The 24,747-nt window shown below is 46.8% G+C and overlaps 1 protein-coding gene across 2 annotated transcripts in view; it reads right to left on the bottom strand.

Moving 5' to 3' along the window:
• Positions 1 to 17,673, bottom strand: part of MPPE1 (metallophosphoesterase 1) — a 108,125-nt gene extending 90,452 nt beyond the window's left edge. The window contains exons 1-2 of one of the 2 annotated variants that reach the window (XM_056521551.1): positions 16,938 to 17,069; positions 16,644 to 16,758 (exon numbers count right to left, since the gene is read on the bottom strand). The gene's annotated coding sequence lies outside the window, so the exon portion shown is untranslated. Of the gene's footprint in view, positions 1 to 16,643; positions 16,759 to 16,937; positions 17,070 to 17,654 lie in introns of those variants that run through there. The other variant, XM_056521555.1, reaches the window with a different exon arrangement.
• Positions 17,674 to 24,747: the final 7,074 nt, after the last annotated feature.

Raw genomic sequence — 24,747 nt, 5'->3', positions numbered from 1 at the left:
TGCTAGTGGATACGACCTGGTCACTACCGCCGCAGCAAGACCATCCCGCTTTGCGGCGGGCTCTGGTGAATACCAGTAGTGACTTAGAACCGGTCCACTAGCACGGTCCACGCCAATCCCTCTCTGGCACAGAGGATCCACCTCCTGCCAGCCGGCATCGTGACAGTAGATCCGGCCATGGATCCCGCTGAAGTTCCTCTGCCAGTTGTCGCCGACCTCACCACGGTGGTCGCCCAGCAGTCACAACAGATAGCGCAACAAGGCCACCAGCTGTCTCAACTGACCGTGATGCTACAGCAGCTACTACCACAGCTTCAGCAATCATCTCCTCCGCCAGCTCCTGCACCTCCTCCGCAGCGAGTGGCCGCCTCAGGCCTACGACTATCCTTGCCGGATAAATTTGATGGGGACTCTAAGTTTTGCCGTGGCTTTCTTTCACAATGTTCCCTGCACTTGGAGATGATGTCGGACCAGTTTCCTACTGAAAGGTCTAAGGTGGCTTTCGTAGTCAGCCTTCTGTCTGGAAAAGCTCTGTCATGGGCCACACCGCTCTGGGACCGCAATGACCCCGTCACTGCCTCTGTACACTCCTTCTTCTCGGAAATTCGAAGTGTCTTTGAGGAACCTGCCCGAGCCTCTTCTGCTGAGACTGCCCTGCTGAACCTGGTCCAGGGTAATTCTTCCGTTGGCGAGTACGCCGTGCAATTCCGTACTCTTGCTTCAGAACTTTCCTGGAATAATGAGGCCCTCTGCGCGACCTTTAAAAAAGGCCTATCCAGCAACATTAAAGATGTTCTGGCCGCACGAGAAATTCCTGCTAACCTACATGAACTCATTCATCTAGCCACTCGCATTGACATGCGTTTTTCCGAAAGGCGTCAGGAGCTCCGCCAGGATATGGACTTTGTTCGCACGAGGCGTTTTTTCTCCCCGGCTCCTCTCTCCTCTGGTCCTCTGCAATCCGTTCCTGTGCCTTCCGCCGTGGAGGCTATGCAAGTTGACCGGTCTCGCCTGACACCTCAAGAGAGGACACGACGCCGCATGGAGAATCTCTGCCTGTACTGTGCCGGTACCGAACACTTCCTGAAGGATTGTCCTATCCGTCCTCCCCGCCTGGAAAGACGTACGCTGACTCCGCACAAAGGTGAAACAGTCCTTGATGTCAACTCTGCTTCTCCACGTCTTACTGTGCCTGTGCGGATATCTGCCTCTACCTTCTCCTTCTCCACTAAGGCCTTCTTGGACTCCGGATCTGCAGGAAACTTTATTTTGGCCTCTCTCATCAACAGGTTCAACATCCCAGTGACCAGTCTCGCCACACCTCTCTACATCAATTGCGTTAACAATGAAAGATTGGACTGTGCCGTGCGTTACCGCACGGAACCCCTCCTAATGTGCATCGGACCTCACCACGAAAAAATTGAGTTTTTGGTCCTCTCCAATTGCACTTCCGAAATTCTCCTTGGACTACCCTGGCTTCAACACCATTCCCCAACCCTGGATTGGTCCACAGGGGAGATCAAGAGTTGGGGTCCCTCTTGTTTCAAGGACTGCCTTAAACCGGTTACCAGTACTCCTTGCCGTGACCCTGTGGTTCCCCCTGTAACCGGTCTCCCTAAGGCCTATATGGACTTTGCGGATGTTTTTTGCAAAAAACAAGCTGAGACTCTACCTCCTCACAGGCCTTATGACTGTCCTATTGACCTCCTCCCGGGCACTACTCCACCCCGGGGCAGAATTTATCCTCTCTCTGCCCCAGAGACTCTTGCTATGTCTGAGTACATCCAGGAAAATTTAAAAAAGGGCTTTATCCGCAAATCCTCCTCTCCTGCCGGAGCCGGATTTTTCTTTGTGTCCAAAAAAGATGGCTCCCTACGTCCTTGCATTGACTACCGCGGTCTTAATAAAATCACGGTAAAGAACCGCTACCCTCTACCTCTCATCTCTGAACTCTTTGATCGCCTCCAAGGTGCCCACATCTTTACCAAACTGGACTTAAGAGGTGCTTATAATCTCATCCGCATCAGAGAGGGGGATGAATGGAAAACGGCATTTAACACTAGAGATGGACACTTTGAGTATCTGGTCATGCCCTTTGGCCTGTGCAACGCCCCTGCCGTCTTCCAAGACTTTGTTAATGAAATTTTTCGTGATCTCTTATATTCCTGTGTTGTTGTGTATCTGGACGATATCCTGATTTTTTCTGCCAACCTAGAAGAACACCGCCAGCATGTCCGCATGGTTCTTCAGAGACTTCGTGACAATCAACTTTATGCCAAAATGGAGAAATGTCTGTTTGAATGTCAATCTCTTCCTTTCCTAGGATACTTGGTCTCTGGCCAGGGACTACAAATGGATCCAGACAAACTCTCTGCCGTCTTAGATTGGCCACGCCCCTCCGGACTCCGTGCTATCCAACGTTTTTTGGGGTTCGACAATTATTACAGACAATTTATTCCACATTTTTCCACCATTGTGGCTCCTATCGTGGCTTTAACCAAAAAGAATGCCAATCCTAAGTCATGGCCTCCTCAAGCGGAAGACGCCTTTAAACAGCTCAAGTCTGCCTTTTCTTCAGCTCCCGTGCTCTCCAGACCTGACCCATCTAAACCCTTCCTATTGGAGGTTGATGCCTCCTCAGTAGGAGCTGGAGCGGTCCTTCTACAAAAAAATTCTTCCGGGCATGCTGTTACTTGTGGTTTTTTTTCTAAGACCTTCTCTCCGGCGGAGAGGAACTACTCCATCGGGGATCGAGAGCTACTAGCCATTAAATTAGCACTTGAGGAATGGAGGCATCTGCTGGAGGGATCAAGATTTCCAGTTATTATTTACACCGATCACAAGAACCTCTCCTATCTCCAGTCTGCCCAACGGCTGAATCCTCGCCAGGCCAGGTGGTCTCTGTTCTTTGCCCGATTTAATTTTGAAATTCACTTTCGGCCTGCCGATAAGAACATTAGGGCCGATGCTCTCTCTCGTTCCTCGGATGCCTCGGAAGTAGAGCTCTCTCCGCAACACATCATTCCTCCTGACTGCCTGATCTCCACTTCTCCAGCCTCCATCAGGCAAACTCCTTCAGGGAAGACCTTCGTCTCTCCACGCCAACGCCTCGGAATCCTCAAATGGGGTCACTTCTCCCATCTCACAGGTCATGCGGGCATCAAGAAATCCGTGCAACTAATCTCTCGTTTCTATTGGTGGCCGACTCTGGAGACGGATGTTGTGGATTTTGTGCGAGCCTGCACTGTCTGTGCCCGGGATAAGACTCCTCGCCAGAAGCCCGCTGGTCTTCTTCATCCTCTGCCTGTTCCCGAACAGCCTTGGTCTCTGATTGGTATGGACTTTATTACAGACTTACCCTCATCCCGTGGCAACACTGTTGTTTGGGTGGTCGTTGATCGATTCTCCAAGATGGCACATTTCATCCCTCTTCCTGGTCTTCCTTCTGCGCCTCAGTTGGCAAAACAATTTTTTGTACACATTTTTCGTCTTCACGGGTTGCCCACGCAGATCGTCTCGGATAGAGGCGTCCAATTCGTGTCTAAATTCTGGAGGGCTCTCTGTAAACAACTCAAGTTTAAATTAAACTTTTCTTCTGCTTATCATCCTCAATCCAATGGGCAAGTAGAAAGAATTAACCAGGTCCTGGGTGATTATTTACGGCATTTTGTTTCCTCCCGCCAGGATGACTGGGCAGATCTTCTACCATGGGCCGAATTCTCGTATAACTTCAGAGTTTCTGAATCTTCTTCCAAATCCCCATTTTTCGTGGTGTACGGCCGTCACCCTCTTCCCCCCCTCCCTACTCCCTTGCCCTCTGGTGTACCCGCTGTGGATGAAATATCTCGTGATCTTTCCACCATATGGAAAGAGACCCAAAATTCTCTCTTACAGGCTTCATCACGCATGAAGAAGTTTGCTGATAAGAAAAGAAGAGCTCCCCCCATTTTTTCTCCCGGAGACAAGGTATGGCTCTCCGCTAAATATGTCCGCTTCCGTGTTCCCAGCTACAAATTGGGACCACGCTATCTTGGTCCTTTCAAAATTTTGTGCCAGATTAATCCTGTCTCTTATAAACTTCTTCTCCCTCCTTCTCTTCGTATTCCTAATGCCTTTCACGTTTCTCTTCTTAAACCACTCATCATCAACCGTTTCTCTCCTAAACTTATCTCTCCCACTCCTGTCTCCGGTTCTTCAGACATCTTTCCCGTAAAGGAGATACTGGCCTCCAAAAAGGTCAGAGGAAAAACCTTCTTTTTGGTTGACTGGGAGGGCTGTGGTCCTGAAGAGAGATCCTGGGAACCTGAGGACAATATCCTAGATAAAAATCTGGTCCTCAGGTTCTCAGGCTCCAAGAAGAGGGGGAGACCCAAGGGGGGGGGGGTACTGTTACGCCGAGCGCTCCGGGTTCCCGCTCCTCCCCGGAGCGCTCGCTACACTCTCGCTCCCGCAGCGCCCCGGTCAGATCCACTGACCGGGTGCGCTGCGATACCGCCTCCAGCCGGGATGCGATTCGCGATGCGGGTGGCGCCCGCTCGCGATGCGCACCCCGGCTCCCGTACCTGACTCGCTCTCCGTCGGTCTTGTCCCGGCGCGCGCGGCCCCGCTCCCTAGGGCGCGCGCGCGCCGGGTCTCTGCGATTTAAAGGGCCACTGCGCCGCTGATTGGCGCAGTGGTTCTAATCAGTGTGTTCACCTGTGCACTCCCTATGTATACCTCACTTCCCCTGCACTCCCTCGCCGGATCTTGTTGCCATTGTGCCAGTGAAAGCGTTTCCTTGTGTGTTCCTAGCCTGTGTTCCAGACCTCCTGCCGTTGCCCCTGACTACGATCCTTGCTGCCTGCCCCGACCTTCTGCTACGTCCGACCTTGCTTCTGTCTACTCCCTTGTACCGCGCCTATCTTCAGCAGTCAGAGAGGTTGAGCCGTTGCTAGTGGATACGACCTGGTCACTACCGCCGCAGCAAGACCATCCCGCTTTGCGGCGGGCTCTGGTGAATACCAGTAGTGACTTAGAACCGGTCCACTAGCACGGTCCACGCCAATCCCTCTCTGGCACAGAGGATCCACCTCCTGCCAGCCGGCATCGTGACAGTTATGTCGCTCTCACTAGACTGTATAGAATGGGTCGATCTGATTCTGATGCCTGTCACCGCTGTGGTGCAGCCAAGGCTGATTTTTGGCACCTTCTTTGGGCGTGCCCCCAATTGCGGCCTTCTGGAAGGTAGTCCTCCGACTTCTAGCCACCCTTGTACAACCCCCTCCTCCAATTGACCCTCTAATATGCATTTTTGGTGTATTAAATGAAGAAGTGTGGATACATCACACTCGCACATTTTTACGGGAAACACTGTTCTTGGCTAGGAAGGCAATTGCTCTTAGGTGGATGGACCTGAGACCCCCAACCATGTCTCAGTGGTGGGCGTTGGTAAATGCCGTGATCCCTTTTTCTCATCTTGTATGCAAAAATAGGAAATGTCCAGCCAAATTTCTTTCGGTGTGGGGTGCTTGGTGCTTCTTTCCATTAACCCAATGCTCATATTCCATGACTACACGTCGAAACTCCGAAACTAACATTTATATGGAGGTTTTTTCCTTCTTTCTCAACCCCTCCCCCCCCCCTCTTTTTTTTTTTCTTCTTGCTTTTTGGCCTTATTTCTGTGTATTTAGATTATATCCGTGCCTGTCCGCTTTGTGTATTGTTTTCTCTTTTTTCTCCTCATGCTTTCTTATTTACTGAGGCACAGAGAACTGCTGGAGACTTGTTGGAGGTTGATATGTGATGTATGCGGCTGGCCACCGCCTGCTGATGTTATATTTTTCTGTGTTCTTTTGTTAGTTTTATTTGGTTTATTTTGTCTCGGTCCATGTGGTCCGGTCTACCTGAAACTGTTAACCTGATACTGCACTATTACTTTTGTGTGTGGGTGCTCCTGCACCTAATGTAGTATATATATATGTTTATGCCTTATACGTAGCCACATGGCCGATGGTTGTTCAATCTTCAAATAAAAGAATAAAAAAATAAAAAAAACATACTTCATGTTTTTCTTTGAAACATTTGTATGAAGTGACTTTTGCATCCTCCAGTATGAATACACCGCTCTCAGAAGATGCACCTTTCTTTTTAATCATTGATACATCTAATAGTCTTTCTCTGTTTATAGCCTAACAAGGATAAGACCAGTCATGCATAACAGAGGTTTAATGCCTTCACATAATCTTTTGATACGATTAACAATGACACTTTAGATCTTGTCCTCATGAGAACTTGACAGTGTTTTCTGGCTACTAAGAGTAACCCGAAGGCTGTTCCCACTTACTCTTACTACTAAGAGTAACCCGAAGGCTGTTCCCACTTACTCTTACTACTAAGAGTAACCCGAAGGCTGTTCCCACTTACTCTTACTACTAAGAGTAACCCGAAGGCTGTTCCCACTTACTCTTACTACTAAGAGTAACCCGAAGGCTGTTCCCACTTACTCTTACTACTAAGAGTAACCCGAAGGCTGTTCCCACTTACTCTTACTACTAAGAGTAACCCGAAGGCTGTTCCCACTTACTCTTACTACTAAGAGTAACCCGAAGGCTGTTCCCACTTACTCTTAATACTAAGAGTAACCCGAAGGCTGTTCCCACTTACTCTTACTACTAAGAGTAACCCGAAGGCTGTTCCCACTTACTCTTACTACTAAGAGTAACCCGAAGGCTGTTCCCACTTACTCTTACTACTAAGAGTAACCCGAAGGCTGTTCCCACTTACTCTTACTACTAAGAGTAACCCGAAGGCTGTTCCCACTTACTCTTACTACTAAGAGTAACCCGAAGGCTGTTCCCACTTACTCTTACTACTAAGAGTAACCCGAAGGCTGTTCCCACTTACTCTTACTACTAAGAGTAACCGAAGGCTGTTCCCACTTACTCTTACTACTAAGAGTAACCCGAAGGCTGTTCCCACTTACTCTTACTACTAAGAGCAACCCGAAGGCGGTTCCGACTTACTTTTTTTCAGCAGTTTTTTGATCCTAAAAAAAAAGGCCCCCAAAAAATGGGCCAAAGGCCATCTGGTCAATTTCTCATTTTTGGGAAACCCTCATTACATTTTACAAGATCACCCCCAGAAGATCACTGTTCAATGCATTTTTGAGTGGACATCTGAAAGAGGTTTATATGGGCTGTCCAACAAAATTTTTTATAGCTAAATCCAGCCCAAATTTTGAATGTTTTTTTGTACTTTCCCACCAAAAAAGGAATCAGCATAAATACGCTATCAGCAGCACCATGTATGGTATAAGGAGGGATTTCTGGTATGTTCTCTTTTTTGGCAGGGAAGGAGACTACAATTGCGCTTGTTTAGCATCTTTTCTGTAAAGCAAAGAAAACTATGCAGCTTCAAAGGCAGTTGATTTTCAATACACTGGATCCCTTAAAATACCCAGTAAAGAAGTGAGAAGCACAACTAAGCATGCATATTCAATCTCAGCATTTGTACTCAGGTAGTTTTTGGAAATAAACAGCAGGTGGCGCTATACTAATATTATTTCTGGAATATCTGGTGGAATGAGTGTAAATAAAAAATGGTTGTAATTTAGGAATTAAAGGGGTACCCCGGCCCTAAGACATGTTATTTCCTATCCAAAGGATAGAGGATAAGATGTTTGATCACGGGAGTCCTGCCGCTGGGACCCCCACAATCAGCACCCACCTGTCTCAGCTGCACGAAGCGACGATAGCTCCGTGTCTGAAGACTCACAACCACAGGGCCAGAGTATTGTGACATCACCACCTAAAACTTTTTCATTTTTCCGCGTATGGGGCTAATTTTTTGTGCCGTCATCTGTCCTTTTTATCGATACTACATTTGCATATCTAAAACTTTTAGATAATTTTTTATAAATTTATTGGGGAATAAAATGTGACTAAAAAGTAGCATTTTTGGACTTGTTTTTATTTTTTATGTTTACGCCGTTCACCGTACGGGATCATTAACATTATATTTTGATAGTTCAGACATTTACACATGCAGCGACACGAAATATGTTTATTAAAAAAAATTACACTTTTTGGGAGTAAAATTGGGAAAACTGACAATTTTCATTTTTATTGAGGGAGGGGATTTTTATTATTTTTATTTTTACATTTTTCAACTTTTTTTTTTTTTACACTTTTATGTCCCCATAGGGGACTATCTATAGCAATCATTTGATTGCTTATACTGTTCAGTGCTATGCATAGGACATAGCACTGATCAGTGTTATCAGATATCTTGTGCTCTGGTCTGCTCAATCTCAGAGCAGAGCAGGAGATGCCGGGAGATGGACGGAGGCAGGTGAGGGGACCTCTGTCCGCCATTACAGATGATCGGATCCCCGCAGCAGCGCTGCGGGCGATCATCTATTTTAACATGCGCACTGCTGTCACGATGCCGGCTGGCAGGTAGTGGATCCTCTGTGCCAGAGAGGGATTGGCGTGGACCGTGCTAGTGGATCGGTTCTAAGTCACTACTGGTTTTCACCAGAGCCCGCCGCAAAGCGGGATGGTCTTGCTGCGGCGGTAGTGACCAGGTCGTATCCACTAGCAACGGCTCAACCTCTCTGACTGCTGAAGATAGGCGCGGTACAAGGGAGTAGACAGAAGCAAGGTCGGACGTAGCAGAAGGTCGGGGCAGGCAGCAAGGATCGTAGTCGGGGGCAACGGCAGGAGGTCTGGAACACAGGCTAGGAACACACAAGGAAACGCTTTCACTGGCACAATGGCAACAAGATCCGGCGAGGGAGTGAAGGGGAAGTGAGGTATAAATAGGGAGTGCACAGGTGAACACACTAATTGGAACCACTGCGCCAATCAGCGGCGCAGTGGCCCTTTAAATCGCAGAGACCCGGCGCGCGCGCGCCCTAGGGAGCGGGGCCGCGCGCGCCGGGACAGGACAGACGGAGAGCGAGTCAGGTACGGGAGCCGGGATGCGCATCGCGAGCGGGCGCTACCCGCATCGCGAATCGCATCCCGGCTGGAGACGGTATCGCAGCGCACTGGGTCAGTGGAGCTGCCCGGAGCGCTGCGGTAGCGAGAGAGAAGCGAGCGCTCCGGGGAGGAGCGGGGACCCGGAGCGCTCGGCGTAACAGTACCCCCCCCCTTGGGTCTCCCCCTCTTCTTAGAGCCTGAGAACCTGAGGAGCAGACTTTTGTCTAGGATGTTGTCCTCAGGTTCCCAGGATCTCTCTTCAGGTCCACAGCCCTCCCAATCCACCAAAAAGAACTTTTTTCCTCTGACCGTCTTGGAGGCCAGTATCTCTTTCACTGAGAAGACGTCAGAAGAACCGGAGACAGGAGTGGGAGAAACTAATTTGGGAGAGAAACGGTTGATGATGAGTGGTTTAAGAAGAGAGACATGAAAGGCATTAGGAATACGGAGAGAAGGAGGAAGAAGAAGTTTGTAAGAGACAGGATTAATTTGGCACAAGACTTTGAAGGGACCAAGATAGCGTGGACCCAGTTTGTAACTGGGGACACGAAAGCGGACATATTTAGCGGAGAGCCATACCTTGTCTCCGGGAGCAAAAATGGGGGGAGCTCTTCTTTTCTTATCGGCAAACTTTTTCATGCGAGATGAAGCCTGTAAAAGAGAAACTTGGGTCTCTTTCCATATGGTGGAAAGATCACGAGTCACTTCATCTACAGCGGGCAAACCAGAGGGCAAGGGAGTAGGGAGGGGGGGAAGAAGGTGACGGCCGTACACCACGAAAAATGGGGATTTGGAGGAAGATTCAGAGACTCTAAAGTTATACGAGAATTCGGCCCATGGTAGAAGATCTGCCCAATCATCCTGGCGGGAGGAAACAAAATGTCGTAAATAATCACCCAAGACCTGGTTAATTCTTTCTACTTGTCCATTGGATTGAGGATGATATGCAGAAGAAAAGTTTAATTTAATCTTGAGTTGTTTACAGAGAGCCCTCCAGAATTTTGACACGAATTGGACGCCTCTATCCGAGACTATTTGTGTGGGCAACCCGTGAAGACGAAAAATGTGTACAAAAAATTGTTTAGCCAACTGAGGCGCTGAAGGAAGACCAGGAAGAGGGATGAAATGTGCCATCTTGGAGAATCGATCAACGACCACCCAAACAACAGTGTTGCCACGGGATGGGGGTAGGTCTGTAATAAAATCCATACCAATCAGAGACCAAGGCTGTTCGGGGACAGGCAGAGGATGAAGAAAACCAGCGGGCTTCTGGCGAGGAGTCTTATCCCGAGCACAGACAGTGCAGGCTCGCACAAAGTCCACGACATCCGTCTCCAGAGTCGGCCACCAATAGAAGCGAGAGATGAGTTGCACAGATTTCTTGATGCCTGTATGACCTGCGAGATGGGAGGAGTGACCCCATTTGAGGATTCCGAGGCGTTGGCGTGGAGAGACGAAGGTCTTTCCTGGAGGAGTTTGCCTGATGGAGGCTGGAGAAGTGGAGATCAGGCAGTCAGGAGGAATGATGTGTTGCGGAGAGAGTTCAACTTCCGAGGCATCCGAGGAACGAGAGAGAGCATCGGCCCTAATGTTCTTATCGGCAGGCCGAAAGTGAATTTCAAAATTAAATCGGGCAAAGAACAGAGACCACCTGGCCTGGCGAGGATTCAGCCGTTGGGCAGACTGGAGATAGGAGAGGTTCTTGTGATCGGTGTAAATAATAACAGGAAATCTTGATCCCTCCAGCAGATGCCTCCATTCCTCAAGTGCTAATTTAATGGCTAGAAGTTCTCGATCCCCGATGGAGTAGTTCCTCTCCGCCGGAGAGAAGGTCCTAGAAAAAAACCCACAAGTAACAGCATGCCCGGAAGAATTTTTTTGTAGAAGGACCGCTCCAGCTCCTACAGAGGAGGCATCAACCTCCAATAGGAAGGGTTTAGATGGGTCAGGTCTGGAGAGCACGGGAGCCGAAGAAAAGGCAGACTTGAGCCGTTTAAAGGCGTCTTCCGCTTGAGGAGGCCAAGACTTGGGATTGGCATTTTTTTTGGTTAAAGCCACGATAGGGGCCACAACGGTAGAAAAATGTGGAATAAATTGCCTGTAATAATTGGCGAACCCCAAAAAACGTTGGATAGCACGGAGTCCGGAGGGGCGTGGCCAATCTAAGACGGCAGAGAGTTTGTCTGGATCCATTTGTAGTCCCTGGCCAGAGACCAAGTATCCTAGGAAAGGAAGAGATTGGCATTCAAACAGACATTTCTCTATCTTGGCATAAAGTTGATTGTCACGAAGTCTCTGAAGAACCATACGGACATGCTGGCGGTGTTCTTCTAGATTGGCAGAAAAAATCAGGATATCGTCCAGATATACAACAACACAGGAGTATAAGAGATCACGAAAAATTTCATTAACAAAGTCTTGGAAGACGGCAGGGGCGTTGCACAGGCCAAAGGGCATGACCAGATACTCAAAGTGTCCATCTCTAGTGTTAAATGCCGTTTTCCATTCATCCCCCTCTCTGATGCGGATGAGATTATAAGCACCTCTTAAGTCCAGTTTGGTAAAGATGTGGGCACCTTGGAGGCGATCAAAGAGTTCAGAGATGAGGGGTAGGGGGTAGCGGTTCTTTATCGTGATTTTATTAAGACCGCGGTAGTCAATGCAAGGGCGTAGAGAGCCATCTTTTTTGGACACAAAGAAAAATCCGGCTCCGGCAGGAGAGGAGGATTTACGGATAAAGCCTTTTTTTAAATTTTCCTGGATGTACTCCGACATAGCAAGAGTCTCTGGGGCGGACAGAGGATAGATTCTGCCCCGGGGTGGAGTAGTGCCCGGGAGGAGGTCAATAGGACAATCATAAGGCCTGTGAGGAGGTAGAGTCTCAGCTTGTTTTTTACAAAAAACATCCGCAAAGTCCATATAGGCCTTAGGGAGACCGGTTACAGGGGGAACCACAGAGTCACGGCAAGGGGTACTGGGAACCGGTTTTAGGCAGTCCTTGAAACAAGAGGGCCCCCAACTCTTGATCTCCCCAGTGGACCAATCCAGGGTTGGGGAATGGAGTTGAAGCCAGGGTAGTCCAAGGAGGATTTCGGAAGTGCAATTGGGGAGGACCAAAAATTCAATCTTCTCGTGATGAGGTCCGATGCACATTAGAAGGGGCTCCGTGCGGAAACGTATGGTACAATCCAATCTTTCATTGTTTACACAATTGATGTAGAGGGGTCTGGCGAGACTGGTCACTGGGATGTTGAACCTGTTGACGAGAGAGGCCAAAATAAAATTTCCTGCAGATCCGGAATCCAGGAAGGCAATAGTAGAGAAGGAGAAGGCAGAGGCAGATATCCGCACAGGCACAGTAAGACGTGGAGAAGCAGAGTAGACATCAAGGACTGTCTCACCTTTGTGCGGAGTCAGCGTACGTCTTTCCAGGCGGGGAGGACGGATAGGACAATCCTTCAGGAAGTGTTCGGTACTGGCACAGTACAGACAGAGATTCTCCATGCGGCGTCGTGTCCTCTCTTGAGGTGTCAGGCGAGACCGGTCGACCTGCATAGCCTCCACGGCGGGAGGCACAGGAACGGATTGCAGGGGACCAGAGGAGAGAGGAGCCGGGGAGAAAAAACGTCTTGTGCGAACAAAGTCCATATCCTGGCGGAGCTCCTGACGCCTTTCGGAAAAACGCATGTCAATGCGAGTGGCAAGATGGATGAGTTCATGTAGGTTAGCAGGGATTTCTCGTGCGGCCAGAACATCTTTAATGTTGCTGGATAGGCCTTTTTTAAAGGTCGCGCAGAGGGCCTCATTATTCCAGGATAATTCTGAAGCAAGAGTACGGAATTGTACGGCGTACTCGCCAACGGAAGAATTACCCTGGACCAGGTTCAACAGGGCAGTCTCAGCAGAAGAGGCTCGGGCAGGTTCCTCAAAGACACTTCGAATTTCTGAGAAGAAGGAGTGTATAGAGGCAGTGACGGGGTCATTGCGGTCCCAGAGCGGTGTGGCCCATGACAGAGCTTTTCCAGACAGGAGGCTGACTACGAAAGCCACTTTAGACCTTTCAGTAGGGAACTGGTCAGACATCATCTCCAAGTGCAGGGAACATTGGGAAAGAAAGCCACGGCAGAATTTAGAGTCCCCATCAAATTTATCCGGCAAGGATAGTCGTAGACCAGAAGCGGCCACTCGCTGCGGAGGAGGTGCAGGAGCTGGCGGAGGAGATGATTGCTGAAGTTGTGGTAGTAGCTGCTGTAGCATCACGGTCAGTTGAGACAGCTGTTGGCCTTGTTGCGCTATCTGTTGTGACTGCTGGGCGACCACCGTGGTGAGATCGGCGACAACTGGCAGAGGAACTTCAGCGGGATCCATGGCCGGATCTACTGTCACGATGCCGGCTGGCAGGTAGTGGATCCTCTGTGCCAGAGAGGGATTGGCGTGGACCGTGCTAGTGGATCGGTTCTAAGTCACTACTGGTTTTCACCAGAGCCCGCCGCAAAGCGGGATGGTCTTGCTGCGGCGGTAGTGACCAGGTCGTATCCACTAGCAACGGCTCAACCTCTCTGACTGCTGAAGATAGGCGCGGTACAAGGGAGTAGACAGAAGCAAGGTCGGACGTAGCAGAAGGTCGGGGCAGGCAGCAAGGATCGTAGTCGGGGGCAACGGCAGGAGGTCTGGAACACAGGCTAGGAACACACAAGGAAACGCTTTCACTGGCACAATGGCAACAAGATCCGGCGAGGGAGTGAAGGGGAAGTGAGGTATAAATAGGGAGTGCACAGGTGAACACACTAATTGGAACCACTGCGCCAATCAGCGGCGCAGTGGCCCTTTAAATCGCAGAGACCCGGCGCGCGCGCGCCCTAGGGAGCGGGGCCGCGCGCGCCGGGACAGGACAGACGGAGAGCGAGTCAGGTACGGGAGCCGGGATGCGCATCGCGAGCGGGCGCTACCCGCATCGCGAATCGCATCCCGGCTGGAGACGGTATCGCAGCGCACCGGGTCAGTGGAGCTGCCCGGAGCGCTGCGGTAGCGAGAGAGAAGCGAGCGCTCCGGGGAGGAGCGGGGACCCGGAGCGCTCGGCGTAACAACTGCCACTGCTAGCAGCCGGAACCTGCCATGTATGACGCGAGCACCGCTCCGATGCTCGCGGTCATACACAGGATTTAAATGTACGTCCTGGTGCACTAAGTACCAAGTAGTTTTAAAGTGTTTTTAAGGATCAGTTATGGCGACATTCGGTAACCCACAGTAATTATTTCAGCTCACCCATTTTTTTGGCTTATTCACAACAAAATAAAGTGGCATAAAGTATACCTGGTTGTTGGTAGATGCCTGCAAGTGTTAATATGCATACAGAGGCATGGGAAGATGCCGTGGCTGTATCCCAGCTTGTCAAAAATTATCCCTTTTATGGGAGTAGTAACAGAATTGGTGTACCAAAATAGTGAAGACTGAAGAAAAAAAATAGCTCTTGTATGAAAAGCTGAAAAAATGATCCCTTTTCTGGGGATGATGGGTAGACCTGGCTGGAAGTAGAGTGATGGTGGATTGGTTTTATTTGTAGAAGTCCGTGTACAGGAGGTTGTGGCTGACTGATGTAATAGCGTACAGCATGAGATAGAAGACAGATGTTTATAGCATACAGCACAAGATGGCTGACTGATGTCACTAGCGTACAGCATGAGATGGCAAACTGATGTCACTAGCATCCAGCAGGGGTGGTGGTAATGCTGCCTAATCAGTGGCATCTGGCACAGAAGGTTTTAATTCCTCACTGATTCATGCCTGATTCATTTTAGTAAAAGTCAGTTTTTCCACGCTGCTTGCTGACAAACTTGTTCGCTTCGGGGTGACCACACAACCTGCTGCGCTGAACACTCTCCCCAAAGCCACACTAGAGGGTAGACAAGACAGAACACTCATAGAAAAGTTCTGGCCAATGGTGTAATCTGGTGAGCCAGAAGCCCATGGGGTCTGGCTGGAAGTAGCAGGTTTCCCAAAAAGTCCATGTTTGCCAAATCAACCGCTATAAATTTGTTGAATTTTGCCCCAGCCAGGAGGCCCAGGCCTTGCTGGAAGTAACAGTGATGGGGCAAAACCTTTTTTTGGCCAAGTATTGCCTCTAGCCGTAGGTACTACTCCTTGTATCAATTGTGCAATGCAGGGAATGGCTGTATCAGCAAAATAATGGTGACTAGGTACTCATTTTGGCCAGCAGTCCTGGCTGGCTGCAGGATGGTTACAAATGCAAACTCAACAATGTTGAATTTGGCCAGTAGCCCTGGCTGGCTGCAGGGGGGTTGCAAAAGCAAATGCAATAAATTTGAATTTGGCCAGGAGCCCTGATTGGCCGCAGGGTGGTTGCAAAAGTAAACACAACTAATTTAAATTTGGCTAGCAGCCATGGCTGGCCGCAGGGTAGTTGCAAAAGCAAACACAAAACATTGCATTTGGCCGGCAGGCCTGGCTAGCAGGAGGGTATTTGCAAAAGCAAACATGATAAATTTGAATTTGGCCCCAGTTAGGCGGCAAAAAAATAACGCAAAGCTTTTTTGTCAGCCACATATTGCCCCTGGCCATAGGTACTACTCCACATATCAACTGTGGCATGCAGAGTACGGCTGTCTTAGCAAAGTCTGTCTCAGCAAAGTAATGGCAACTAGGTACATGCCAACTTGGCTGGGCACACCCCATTAGTTGCCTGAAGGCCATGGAGTCCACAAGATGGTATGGGAGGGCCTGTGCCACAAACAACTTGGCCAGGTAGGAATTGAGGCACACTACAACAGGGTGACTGGGAGAATAATGTTGTCTGGAGGACCTGGATCCCCCAATGGATAACTGACGGAATCGGGGAGGAGGGCATGACACAGATGAGGCAAACCCCAAATATGTGCTGCCTATGAAGAAGCTTGGCTGTTAGACAGTTAGGAGACGGCATGGATTTTTTCAAGAGTACCAAAAATTATCCCTATTTTTAGTGTGGATGATGGGTTGTGTACGTGTAGACCTGGCTGGAAGTAGGGTGATGGTGGATTGGTGTTGCTAGTAGTATCCAGCGTACTGCAGCCGGTGGTGAGGTAGAGTTATCTGTAGCTAGCAGAGAGCAGACATTAGTGGACATGGCAGGATACCTCTATCCAGACTTTGTGATACTTGAGAGGCTGATGTAGAGGCCTAATTCCTAAATTTGGACCCTGCCTGTACCTCACTTTCTCTCTGCAGAGACTGCACCGTGCCTGCTTTCCTGCATCTGGTAACATAGTAAAGAATTTCCATACGGCAGAATAGTTGGTTCATCAACATCCGACTGTGCCCCTGTTCTAGAATGTGTTTTTTCTCAAGCATTCTCCTCTTTAAACTCCTCTTAATCATCCACACCACTCCTCTCGGTTAGCACTTCTGATATGTCATCGTGGCCTCTTTGTTCCCCACACACAACTACCATCAGTCCCCAGGGCTGGTGCAAGGATTTTTGCTACCCTAGGTGAAAGATAATTTTGCCACCCATTGGCCTGTACTTTGACATGCCCCAACTTACTACTGGGATGACACACTGTAACAAACCTCCTCGTCATGTAATTATCTTACTACTTAGGTGACACACTATAACAATCCATATTCAAATCTAGTAGCAAGATAGAATCAGCTCACCCCAAAGCCTGTCTGCCTCCTGCCACCTACCTGTGATCCATGTTGCTGTATGTGAATAAAGCTTGCACCGTTGATCTGAGACCGAGCTGGATTTGATTTCCTTTGCACTGTAACAATCCCACTCCTCATGTAATTGAAGATTTTCCTAGTATTATGACGGAAAATTTAGATTTTATAAAGACAGGAGGCGAGTATCATCCCTCCCATTGTACCCTACCCTACTCTATGGTATTCTTTTCTCTTTTTCAGGCTATTGAAGATTTTATCTTGCATGACAATTTTACAGTTGGAGTTACTCGTTAGTAACATTGCTTCCAATCGAACCTGCGGTGTCCCGACGGACTCACTACGTTGATGTTGATTGAAGTTCCGGTGGATAGTTTGGAGATCCACGCTGTTAGTTCGGTTCCTGGTTTGGGGAATCTTCAAGTGTCCGAGAAGTGGTGATCTGTTCCAGTAAGAGGCTGCCTGACATAAAGAAAGAGGAGGAGGAGGAGCTGCAGCTGGATTATATAAGACTCCCTGGGTTGCTATTGGCGGTGGTCATATGGGGGAGTCACTATGGTTGCTAGGTACCTAGATACCAGCATTTTTTCTTTGTGTTGTTAACCCTTGCATTTCTTTCTGCTATTGGGCAAAATAAAGAAGGAATATGCATCTGATACGAGCCTCCTGTCTGTGATAAAATCTCCTTACTACTGGGGAGACACATTGTAGCAAACCTCCTTCTCATGTAATCACCTTACTACTGGGATGCAAGAAAAAAAACAAAAAAAAAATGGTGTCTCAAGAAGCACAAGAGTAAACCAGTAGTTTTCCAAAAGGCAATTAAGATTTATTTAGTCCAATATAAAACATGCTTTTTGGAGGGTTTAACCTCCTTCCTCAGATAACAGGACTGAGAACGTACTTATAAACTGCAGTTCACACACACAAATAACAGTAGTAACTACTTACAATGAGGTTAAATGACTACGCCCACCAATTATATCTAATACAATAATTGAGTGTAAACAGGTAGCAATAACTCTCTAAACTCACCATATGTAGTTATCTCCAAGGTTGCTCCTGCCCACCGGCATTGACATTATGTTGCGTGCTTGGAGCAGGGAAACCGGAAGTGACTGTCAGACCCCATAGGGTTAAACGGTTCTGACAGTTTCTTTTGTTTACTTTTTGTTGCTAGGTTATGTCCGGCTGTCTGGACTGGTCAGCTGACCTTGATTGGAGCACCTGTTCTTGCTCCTATATAGCTGGAAGTCTGCTCTCACACCTTGCCTGCAAAAGAGCTTCATCTCCTAGCTGTATCCTGTATTGCTGGCATATCTGACCCATTGGCTCCGCTCTCTGACCCTTCTCCTGTTTCTGCAACTTGGCACTTCTGTGATCTCTTGGTACTGACTCGGCTTGTGGACTGTGACTTATTGTGTGTATTTACATATTGTTTCTGTTAGTCTGTGTGCTCCCTTACAGTATCCTGACTTTGACTGTATTATAGTTTGTTTAGTTGACCCTCACTTATTTAGGTAGGGTCTGTCAACGTGGTTGTCGATCCGCTGCCTAGGGCGGATAGGCAAGTAGGCAGGGAAAGGGGGAGTGGGCGAGAATAGTGTTGCACTCCTTCCCTGCCCATGCGTGACATTTTTGCAGGCCCAAATACCTGGATTTGCTAAGATGGAAGCAATGACAGTTCTAGTAGAGCAAATCCAGGGTTTAACACATTTAGTACAGTCTCTTGCCGAAAGGGTTCAAGCTCAGGAATCAGCTAATGTTTAGGCAGTGGTCAGTCCTCCAGCTGTTTCGAGTGAACAAAAAATAAATCTTCCTAACCGCTTTTCTGGTGACCAAAATAAATTTGTTGTGTTCAGGGAGAGTTGTAAGCTGTATTTCCACCTAAGACCCCAGTCAGCTAACACACAAGTTCAGAGAGTAGAAATTGTCATGGAAAGAGAATGGGTATTCTCTTTCCCTCCCTCTCCTGAATTAGGTTTTGTGGATGCTATATTTTCTGCTATGGGTCTTCTCTATGATGAACCTGACTGTCCAGCCTTAGCAGAGTCTCAGCTGGTTAATCTTAAGCAGGGGCGTAGAACGGCTGAGGAGTATTGTGCAGATTTTCGAAAATGGTGTACTGCATCTGGTTGGAATGATCCAGCACTTAGGTATCAGTTCAGACTAGGTTTATTTGATGCTAATAAGGATATCCTTGTAAGCTATCCATCACCTGTCTCCTTAGAACAGGCCATGACTTAAGCGGTATGACTTGACAGACATTTAAGAGAGAGAAGACGTGAACGGTCTGTTTCTTCTGTTTCTCACTCTCCTTCCTCCATGTTGTCTCTCATGTCTCTTCTGAGAAACCCATGCAGATAGGAAAATTGTTGTCCCAGGAGAGAATATCTATCTGGAACAAGAACAACTTTGTGGAGAGATGGGTCATCGGATACAGAATTGTTCGAAATGCCAGTGCCTACATGATAATCGGGAAAATCATTTAGGAGCACAGGTATTTCCAAAATTGTCTTCTAAACTTTTGTTACCAGTCCAAATATTTTTTTCTGGTAATGCATTTGTTGATTCAGGTTCTGCTGCTAGTTTTGATAATCTGAATTTTATTAAGTCTTTGAATCTTCCCTTTAAATTATTGGAGAATCCTATCCCCATTGCTGGAGGGGATTACACACCTTTTGTCTGGGGGTTGTGTTTATTCATCCACTCCAGAGGTCATTGCATTTTGAAAAAATCTAATTTTTGGTTTATGAAAATATGTCAGTAGATATGATTTCGGGTTTACCTTGGTTAAGAAAACATAATCCTGTCTTTGACTGGTCCTCTGAGGAACTCATCAAGTAGAGTTCTGATGGTATTAATGGTAACCAATCAGCAGATTTTAGCATATATTACGCTCATCCACGTGTTATATATGCTTAAATTGTTATCCTCACCATCCCCGGGGGACGTTTGTGCCCCAAGGGATGGTGAAGATATTAAGTTATAAAGTTCCCCCACCCCGGCCGCCCGGCAAGGAGTCCCCTGGGTGGGGACTTACACTTACTAGCTCCATTCGCTGTGGCCTTGGTCCCGCCCCCTCGACTTAATTGACAGCTCACATCACTGCTCTGCTCTGTCTGCTAAAGGAGCAGAGCGATGACGCGAGCCCTCATTTATGCCGTCGGGGCGGGGCCACGGCCGGAGCAACGGGAGCTAGTAAGTTTAAGTCCTCGCCCAGGGGACTACATGCCGGGTGGCCGGGGAGGACTTTATAACTTTAGCATATATAACGCGTTGTCGAGCATTATATATGCTAAAATCTGCTGATTGGTTCCCTTTAACAAATGTTTTTCCACTTGTGTGGCAACTCTCGATGTGGCCCAAAGTAATCTACCCAAATTTATTTCAGATTTTTGTGAAGTTTTTTCTGAGGAGGCCTCCTCTGCTTTGCCCCCCACCAAGAATATGACTGTGCTATTGAACTTGTACCTGATGCCAAGTATCCTAAAGGGTGAATTTTTAAATTTTTCTGGTCCTGGAAGGGAAGCTATGAAGGATTATATTCAATCAAGTTTGCAAAAGGGTCATATTCATCCTTCTGTATCTCCTATGGGAGCAGGTTTCTTCTTTGTGGCAAAGAAGAAAATGGAGGGTTAAGGCCATGTATTGATTATCAGTGTCTGAACAAGATTACTGTCAAAAATCAATAACCCTTGCCTCTCATTCCAAATTTGTTTAATCAAATACAGGGAGCATGTTGGTTTTCTAAACTTGACCTTCGATAGGCTTGTAACTTAATCAGAATAAAAGAGAGTAACGAATGTAAAACTGCATTTAACATCACCGAAGTTCATTTTGAATATCTGGTAATGCCTTTTGGTCTCAGTAATGCACCAGCAGTTTTTCAGAATTTGGTCAACGATATTTTTCGTGAAGTTTTTGAGAAAATTCCTAGTGGTTTATCTAGATGACATTCAAATTTTTTCTCATGACTGGTCATCTCATGTAAATCATTTACGTTCTGTCCTCCAGGTACTTCGTCAAAACAAATTCTTATTTAAACAAGAAAAGTGTGTCTTTGGTGTCAAAGAGGTACAATGTTTGGGTTGTATCTTAACTCCATGACATTTTAAAATGGATCCTGAGAAGGTCAAGGCAGTTTCAGACTGGGTACTACTACTACTGCGAACTACTACAGAAAATGTATTTAAAACATTTCTATCGTTGCGAAACCATTGACTGATTTAACTCGCAAAGGGGCAAATCTGGTTAACTGGTCTCCGGAGGCGGAAGCAGCTTTTGAACAGCTCAAGGGGTGTTTCATCTCCGCTCCAATATTTAGTCCAACCAGATCAGAGCAAGCCCTTTATTGTTGAAGTTGATGCTTCTGAAGTTGGTGCTGGAGCAGTATTGTCGCAGGGAACTGCTTCTTTGGCTAAGTTACGGCCTTGTGCTTTTTTCTCTCGAAAATTTTCTCCTGCAGAACAGAACTATGATGTTGGTAATCGAGAGCTTTTGGTAATCAAGTGGGCTTTTGAGGAATGGAGACATTTTCTCGAAGGGTCAGTTCTTCAGGTTACAGTAATTACTAATAACTAAGACCTTACAAAAATTTAACCTTCCTTGAATCTGCCAAATGTCTCAATCCTCGTCAAGCCCACTGTGCCTTGTTTTTTACTCGGTTTGATTTTGTCATTACTTATCGTCCGGGTCCTGGAATGTTAAGGCTGATGTCTTATCTCGGAGTTTCAGTGCTTCACAGCCTATTGATTTTAATCCAGAGACAATCCCTTAAACAATCAAGGTTTGGTTCCTCCAGAGACTCGTAGAAGCCAGATCTTTGTACCCAGTCAGTTTCGTCTCTGAATTATAGAAAAATGCCATTGTTCCCCCTTGGCAAGTCATCCTGGAATTTAGGGTACAAGGAAATAGCTTCAAAGGAAATTCTGATGGCCATCTCTCAACAGGGATGTGGAGGCTTTTGTTATCACATGTGAAATTTGTGCTTGAGCAAAGACTCCTCGGACACGTCCCGCAGGAGATTTGTGCCCATTGTCTATTCCCAATAGACCCTGGACTCATATTTCTATGGATTTTATGACTGATTTGCCTCCATCTGAGGGAAAGACTGTTCTATGGGTGGTGGTTGACAGGTTCAGTAAACAGGGTCATCTCCTTCCTTTGAAAAATCTTCCTTCGGCCAAAATTCTTGCTAATCTATTTTTAAGACATGTTGTTAGGCACTAGGGGGTTCCGGAAAATATTGTGTCTGATCTAGGTTAACAATTTGTTTCTAAATTAACGCAAGCTTTTTGTAAACCGTTGGGAATTGGATTGTCTATTTTATCTGCTTTTCATCCACAATCTAATGGTCAAACAGAAAGAATGAATCAGAATGTTGAACAATACCTTAGATGTTATGTGTCAGACAGGATAAATGGGTTTCTTTTCTGTCTCTTGCTGAACTTGTTTTGAATAATCGAGAGAATTTTTCTTCTGGCATTCTTCTGTGTATATGGATTTCATTCATGGTTTTCTTCCTGTACTAATACCATTACTGATAATCCTGAGGTCAAAACTACTTTGAGTAAACTGTGCACAGCTTGGGCCCAGGTTCAAAAAAAACCTGAGAAATGCCCAAGAGGTACAAAGTAAATTTGCCAACAAGAGATGTACTTGTGGCATTAAATTTAAAGTAGGTGAAAAATGTACGTCTCAATGTCTACAAAAAATTTGCGTCTCAAGGTTCCGTCTAAAAAGTTAGCTTCTCGGTTTATTGGGCCTCATGAGATAATTGAAGTTATTAATCTGGTCTGTTACAGATTAAAATTGCCTACTTCATTTAAGGTCCATAATGTTTTTCATTGTTCTTTACTGAAATTGTATGTTCCTACAAAATCCTCTGTTCCTGTGCCTCCTCCTCCTATTAAAATAGATGGAGAACTGGAGTATGAGGTCTCCAAGATATTGGACAGTCGTCGGGTACAAAACTCGGTCCAATATTTGGTTCACTAGAAAAGGTATGGTCTGGAGGAGAGATTGTGGGTTCTAGCTTCTTCCAGTGGCCCCTCCCAAAAGGGGGGGGGGGGGTACTGTCAGATCCCATAGTGTTAAACCGTTCTGGCAGTTTCTCTTGTTTACTTTTTGTTGCTAGGTTATGTCCGGCTGTCTGGACTGGTGTGCTGACCTTGTTTGGAGCATCTGTTCTGGCTCCTATACAGCTTGAAGTCTGCTCTCACACCCTGCCTGTGAAAGAGCTTCATCTCCTAGCTAGCATGTATATTGTATCCTGTATTGCTGGCATATCTGACCCATTGGCTCCGCTCTCTGACCCTTCTCCTGTTTCTGCAAATTGGCACTTCTATGATCTCTTGGTACTGCCTTGGCTTGTGGACTGTGACTTATTGTGTGTGTGTGTGTGTGTGTGCTCCCTTACAGTATCCAGACTTTGACTGTTTTATAGTTTGTTTTGTTGACCCTTACTCCCCTCACTTATTTAGGTAGGGTCCGCGAACGTGGTTGTCGATCCGCTGCCTAGGGCAGATAGGCAAGTAGGCAGGGAAAGGGGGAGTGGGCGAGAATAGTGTTGCACTCCTTCCCTGCCCTTATGTGACAGTAACGTCTGCATCCACAGCCGGATGACGTCACCTCCTGTGTAGGATGGAACACACAACCATCACTGGTGAACCGCAGGCCAAAGAAAAGATATCTCCGGTTGTCATTACAGTATCCTGAAGTCAGAGGTGCAGATTTCAATAAACACTGGGAATAATTATACATTGTGGATGGCGATAACTATAGCATGCACTACTTCAACGGTGTGTGAATTAGAGTCAGGCAATGTTAATGCACCAATCCCAAGGGGATTGGAGCATTAATATTAACACCCTGGTAACATTTACACTTAATTATTGTATTAGATGTAATTGGTAGGCATCATCAATTAACCTCATTGTAAGTATGTGCTATTGTTATTTTATTTGTGTGTGTGAACTGCAGTGTGTAAGAACGTTCTGAGTCCTGTTATCTGAGATAAAATGCTTTTTATATTGGACTAAATAAATCTTAATTGCCTTTTGGAAAACTACTGGTTTACTGCTGTGCTCCTTGAGACACCATTTTTTTTGTTTTTTTCTAGCACACTATACCGTCTACTCCCATTTCCTCTTGCAGCTTGGTGGTGGTGCAGTTAGTGGCTCAGCACAGGGATTTCTACCAGTAGAGGCCAATGAGCCAATGCTGCTCATCTTAGAATAATTAATCTTAAAAAAAGGAAAATATTTTTCATACTCTGTTTTATTGTGTGCATCATCTTACCCTAGATATAATAAAAATCAAATTGTATGTGTATCTTCAATTATTTATAAGCATTTAAAGAAATTAAAAATTTTCATTTCATTTTTCACCATGGTTCTTCATAAATAGCTGTTTTATAGTGTGTGCTGATCACATACTTGTTTACGATATGTTGATTAGCACTCCCATTACCAAGATATGGTGGGTTTTATTACCATCTGATGGTCTGTGAATCCGTCAGAAGGACGGCTACTTTACAGTGCAGTCTATTAGAGGGGCGTGCATATAAAATTAGGGTGGAGTGTTAAGCACTGCCTGTACCAGACACTTTACAAGTATAGACATCAGCTGCTGCCATCCTCCCATTCATTAACTCCTGCTCCATCGTACCATACAGGTGAAAGGTACAACTACCTTTAGGGTGGCCTGCCTACAAGAGGCAAAATACTTTCAGAGTGGTCCTACCTACAGAGGGCAAACTACCTTCAAGGGGACCTACCTATAGGGAGGACAATACTAACTAAGTGTGCCAGCTTACTAAGGAAAACTACATACAGGTGGGGTACTTACCTAATGGAGAAAACTTCCTACCCTACTGGGGCAACTATCTACCTAATAAGGGGGGCCTACCTACTCTTCCCCAACCGACCTACGCCTCCCTACCTAACCACTTACCTATCCACTTTATGGTGTGTGAGTCCAAAATGGCACCATAATTACTGTTAGAGACCCTATAGGTAGGGAAAAGGGAAAGATGATGCAGGAAAAGTGTGAAGCCTAATATGTTTGTCTGGAAGGTTCTGTATAGATAAATATTGGCTGGAAGAAATCATCTTGGCGGTCTGAG

The sequence above is a fragment of the Hyla sarda genome, chromosome 5 (genome assembly GCF_029499605.1).
Source record: "Hyla sarda isolate aHylSar1 chromosome 5, aHylSar1.hap1, whole genome shotgun sequence".
NCBI lineage: Eukaryota > Metazoa > Chordata > Amphibia > Anura > Hylidae > Hyla > Hyla sarda.
The sequence above is the reverse complement of the archived record's forward strand: the minus strand, read 5'-3'. Positions and strand labels throughout refer to the sequence as shown.